This window comes from Macrobrachium nipponense, chromosome 31 (assembly GCF_015104395.2).
Source record: "Macrobrachium nipponense isolate FS-2020 chromosome 31, ASM1510439v2, whole genome shotgun sequence".
Taxonomy (NCBI): domain Eukaryota; kingdom Metazoa; phylum Arthropoda; class Malacostraca; order Decapoda; family Palaemonidae; genus Macrobrachium; species Macrobrachium nipponense.
The window spans coordinates 37,810,522-37,816,556 of NC_061093.1; positions in this window are offsets into that span (position 1 = coordinate 37,810,522).

Genomic DNA, 6,035 nt, shown 5'->3' on the forward strand with positions numbered 1-6,035 from the left:
TCTTATTTGTTTATTATTCATTCATTCCTTAACATTCTTTGAATATATACCAGTCTATTCTGTGTTGAATTTAGCTGATAATAATCAACTGCTTGTTATTCACACTCGTTAATCTGTTCATGTCATGCGAATGGGTATTTCCTTCCGTGAAGAAGTACGTGGCTTGTATTATAGGAATGTATGAATATCTTGAAGGCTGAAGATAAAGATAACCATTATTTTGATGATCCGAAAGTTAAAACTACGAGCGGAAATCATTCTGAATTATAAACCTTGGTCAAATATATAATCAAAATAGTCTGCATTTTGTGAGTAAGTGATTTAAATGGTCGAGTGACTAGAATACCAACAAGAATTAATTTTTGATAAGTTAAACAAAATACCAAATTCTGAGTCGCAAAGAAATGCTGGGCCTAAAGCACAATATGTACACCATTCTCAAAAGACCGTGTGAAACAATAAACAAGACTCGTGAGTATTCGTAAAGTACGAAGCTTCCAAATAAATTATATATTACCCCTACTTTCAAAAGTGGATCAAGACTAGAGGCAAGTGATTATAGGCCTGTGAGTCTAACATCACATATTATGAAAGTGTATGAAAGGGTAAGGAAGACAAATATTATGAAACATTTAATAAAAAAATAATTTGTTTAATATAGGACAACATGGTTTTGTACCCGGAAGAAGTACACAAACCCAACTGTTAGTCCACCGTGAGGACATATGCAAAAATATGAAAAGCGGAAATGAAACAGATGTGGTTTATCTAGACTTTGCAAAAGCTTTTGACAAGGTAGATCATAATATATTAGAGAAGAAAATTAGAAAACATAATATAGTGGATAAAATGGGAAGATGGTTAAAAGAATTTTTGCACAACAGAAAACAGATAGTTATTGCAAACGATGAGAAATTGGATGAAGCAAAGGTATTATCCGGTGTGCCACAAGGTACGGTGTTAGCTGCATTACTGTTTGTTATTATGATTGCAGACATAGACAGTAATGTTAAGGACTCGGTAGTGAATAGTTTCGCCGATGACACAAGGATAAGTAGAGAAATTACTTGTGGTGAAGATAGGAACGCGCTACAAAGAGACCTTAACAAAGTATATGATTGGGCAGAGGTAAATAGGATGGTATTTAACTCTGATAAATTTGAATCAATAAATCATGGAGCCAGAGAAGGAAAGCTATATGGAAATAGAGGACCTAATAATGAGACAATCACAAATAAGGAAGCAGTTAAAGACCTTGGTGTGATGTTGAATAGGAACATGTTATGCAATGATCAAATAGCAATTCTATTGGCAAAATGTAAAGCAAAAATGGGAATGTTCTTACGGCACTTCAAAACAAGAAAAGCTGAACACAGGTTTATGCTTTATAAAATATATGTTCGTAGTCCACTTGAATATTGCAATATGATATGGTAACCACACTATCAAAAGGATATTGCACAAATAAGGAGTGTACAAAGGTCCTTTACAGCCAGAATAGAAGAAGTTAAGGATCTTGACTACTGGGAAAGACTACAATCCTTTAAATTATATAGTCTAGAAAGGAGAAGAGAACGCTACATGATAATTCAGGCATGGAAACATAGAAGGAATTGCCGAAAACATCATGGAGCTAAAAATATCAGAAAGAGCAAGCAAAGGTAGATTAGTAGTGCCCAAAACTATACCAGGAAAAATAAGGAAAGCACACAGAACATTAATCCACTACGAACCAGCATCGACAATGCAGCGTCTGTTCAGTGCATTGCCAGCTCATCTAAGGAATATATCAGTAGTGAGCGTAGATGTGTTTAAGAATAAGCTCGACAAATATCTAAGCTGCATCACAGACCATCCAAGATTGGAAGATGCAAAATATACCGGAAGATGCACTTGCAGCTCTCTGGTAGGTATTAGAGGTGCCTCACACTGAGGGACCTGGGGCAACCCGAACAAGATGTAAGGTCTGTAAGGTAAGGTAAGGTCTCTCTCTCTCTCTATCATATTCTTTTGTAGTAAATAAACTCCAGGCAAGAAAAGTTCATCCAAATATAAGACATTTACTAGAATAATCAAAACAGTCTTAGAACTTTTTCAGAAACAAAATAATAAATAAACTGACAATCTTGCACATCCGCAAGGTTACGGTAATCAGAGTGGATCTGTGATATCATTGGATAGCTTTGTGAGAATAAAATGCATTTTCAACTGACCTACGTGCAATAATGGATAATATGCTCGTGTTTTTAATCACTTATGAGCGCCACTAATAAGCCATTTATGGTAGGATACATTGTGAAATTACAATATTATGAAATATTCATGAATTGGATGAAAGAAACAAGAAAATGCCCTTTCTCTCTATGCAAAGCAAACCTATTCTGAAAGGAAAATGCAAATATAAGGTGTATTTCCCTTCCATAGCAAAAGAAAAAAAAGATGTGGTAAAGGTTTTGAGAAGATAACACTGAAAACGGACGTTCCAGATTTGTTTCGTGCGTTGTATTATTGCAAGGTCCTCGTAGCCTGTAAAACTCATTTGAAAGGAAATTGTATTACAATACCCAACGATAATATCTCTCGGCACACGCACACACGGAACCGTGGTTGTAAAACGTCTTCGGAAGGAGAATTTCCGCACGGCTGGATCTCTATCGAGCTCTACAAACGATATGAAATATTGACTATTATTTCAAACGATTATTGGAAAGCCATGTAAAAAAAACATGAAATTAAGAACAGCCATTCCTAACTTGGAACTGGGCAGGTAGATGTGAATAAAAAAATGGATGCTTGGGAGGAAATACAGTATTATAACAACATACGCTAGGAACACAACCACAGGTAATAAAGTATACGGATTGCTGGCATTATTTGCTGCCCTGAATCTTGAAGTATTCACATGACTACTATTATCAAAACTGCATCGAAAGAATACGCACATAAAATTTTCACAATACTCTCTCTCTCTCTCTCTCTCTCTCTCTCTCTCTCTCTCTCTCTTCTCTCTCTTCTCCCAGAATATATAGAATTTTATGTAGAAGTTACAGCTTCAGGAATCGACCTATTTAATTTATCAGTGTCTTGTTAGCTTTTCACAAATAAAGTCTATTTTTATAATTCGAGATTTAATTCAGCGACCTTAGTTAGTTATGAATTATGGATTGTGTGTGTGTGTGTGTGTGTGTGTATGTGAGGAGAAGTGGGAGAGAGCGAGAGAGAGATTGAGAGAGGAGAGATTGAAGGAGAGAGAGAGAGCCAAGTTGGCCGACTCTACCTCATTATCTTTGCTTTCAAGGTAAGTAAAATTCAAAACGCCTTTTTTCAAAGAGAGAGAGAGAGAGAGAGAGAGAGAGAGAGAGAGAGAGAGAGAGAGAGAGAGAGAGAGAGAGCATCTAATAGCGGTAATGTCAGAGTAAAACGGCTACAATATCTATTGCAAAGGCATGAACTGAACATATGAACTTGTGCTGAGGGAATATTTTGTTAATGAAACCAATTTCTTGATTCATAAATATCGAGTTAAAAAAAAACACGGATGTGAGATACCGGGGGTATAAAAGAGATATAAATCGAATAGATCCTAATCATAAATGATAAAGGAGTTTATGGTTTTCATCTGGAGATGATAAGATGGAAGGTACTAAGTAACGAAATACAAGTATATAACTTGTAATACACATGACTTTAAATATTCAAAATAATCAGCAAAGGAATAATTTTTCTGATAATTTTTTGAAAAATGTAACTGAAAGACTTAAATAGCACTTATAACAATGCGTTTCCTTGTTGAAACTTAAAAGATTATTTTGTGGGACTAATTTTCATCCACCAAATACTTTCGTCTGCTCTTAAATTCGAAATATTTCCTTTCTAATTTAGGTAATGAACTAGGAATTACTCTACTGAAAAAGGCGATTAATATATGCAATATTCTTCGTTCTGCATTATATATAATCATCGAAGTTCCTGATTTTCCTGAACGAAGTAATATTGAAATACAGGTGGAATTCCGATCTGGAAATGGATCACTTTTTACATGGAGATTTCATGGAGAATTATTACTCTTTACACAATTTAATCTACAATATATAGCTCTAGTGAGTAACACATTACAGGTTCTCATTAAATCTAAACTAATATAGTATTTCGCTTAATTTTTTTTTATTGGCTTTACTGTCAATTGTCGATTATTAATAAATGTACAATAAAACCATAAATTTCTTGACAAAAGACATGTACATTATCATAATAAATAAAATACATACCACCAGTATTTTATGATTTACTTGAAATTAATTATAAATATATTGAGGCCGTAAAGTTAATTAAAAAATACAGTAATCTTTATCTATATGATAATTATTTCAAGAACGAACCTTTATTTTCTTAACGGGAACTTTGTGTAATTGCATTTTTAAAAGTGCAGATTATTTTTTCAACCTCTTGCAGCTTTTTCATGAGAGAACTAATCCACCTGCTTAGACAGAGTTACCCATCAGTAATCAGCCAAGCAGGAAATGACATTGTATAAGTTTAACCGATTTTTTCAGTAACAATTCACTTACAAAAAAAGCCCATTTTGTTTCCTTTTCAATTGCCAGTTCCAGTAGGAGCGATAGAAATGATATTAACATAAATTAAAAAACTAGTGATAATAAAATAACAATACAGAAGACGAACATGAAATATATCACAAATAAAATCAAAATGTGAGTATTATTCATTCAAATATAAAATCAACAAGAGCCATGACAGTAAAATGAAAACCACAATTCAAGGAAACTCCTGTCGTCCCAATTTATTATAGGAACATTGAACATTCATACAGAATGAATCAGACAAGAAATTGTTTAAGGTTCTTGGAATTTCCAGCCTAAGTTTTCCAATATTCATGAAAGAGAGTCTTGTCAAAGCCGGATCCCTTGTTTCTGTATATTGGATATTTTCCGTCTTCATAGCAAACTTGGTTCATATTTTTCGACGATTGTTTCTTATTCATGCACTTCCCTCCTTTTAAAAGTCGTGAACGCAAGTTTGATTTTTACCGCTTTCTCTTTTTCGTTTGTATATGAATTCATCATATATAAAAGAACATTTTAACGCGATATATATATTTATATATATACATACTATATATATATTATATATATATATATATATATATATATATATATATATATATATATATTATATATATATATATATATTTATATATTTTCTAAAAGGTGTTTCTTCATGTGAAAACTTTTCATTTTTATTGGTTGAAGAATTTTACGCTCATGTAAATTGACAATAAGAGTATAAAGGAAAATTCTGTTCATAGCTGTGAAGATCTTGATTATTGACTGTTAAAATCAAATCAGAATTTTTCTAAATAAGAATAATAATTATTCTTCTAGAATGAAATGGAATGACAAATTGTCTCCTTTTATATCGAAGTAGATACACAAAGATATTCATTATCTTTGTGAAAAGTTTTAGACTAATTTTGGTTTATATGTCACCCTAAAGGCCTTGCTGCTAATGATTTTTTTTTTTTCTAGCTGCCTTGTCAAGATGATTAACTTTTTAGTTTTCAGTGATATACAGCAGTCTACGTGTTTGTCGTGTCTCTTCCGTAATTATAAATTATTACAATAATTCACTAATAATTATGATTACTAGATTCCCTCGTTATGGGTCTAAGAAGTTAGAAAGGTTTCATCGCCGGCTACGTTTTATATGCTATACTTTTCACAATATTTCACATAATAGTAACCCTTTTGTTAACTAAATACTAAATATAGTTCCTTAATGTTAAAGCCACGTATGTAAAGTTTCACTGATAAGTCTTACTAGTAACTCACTGAAACTTTTTTTTTTTTCTTAAGTCTAACTTTAAAGGTCAAATGATAAGGTACCACAAACGATATTCCCTTTCTGTTATAAAATTTTGGCTTCTATGTCAATCTACTATATACATTCGTATCTCATTCCTACCGTACTTTTTCCGTTCATAGTTTTAAAGGCATCACGGTATGTCATTTAAAGCG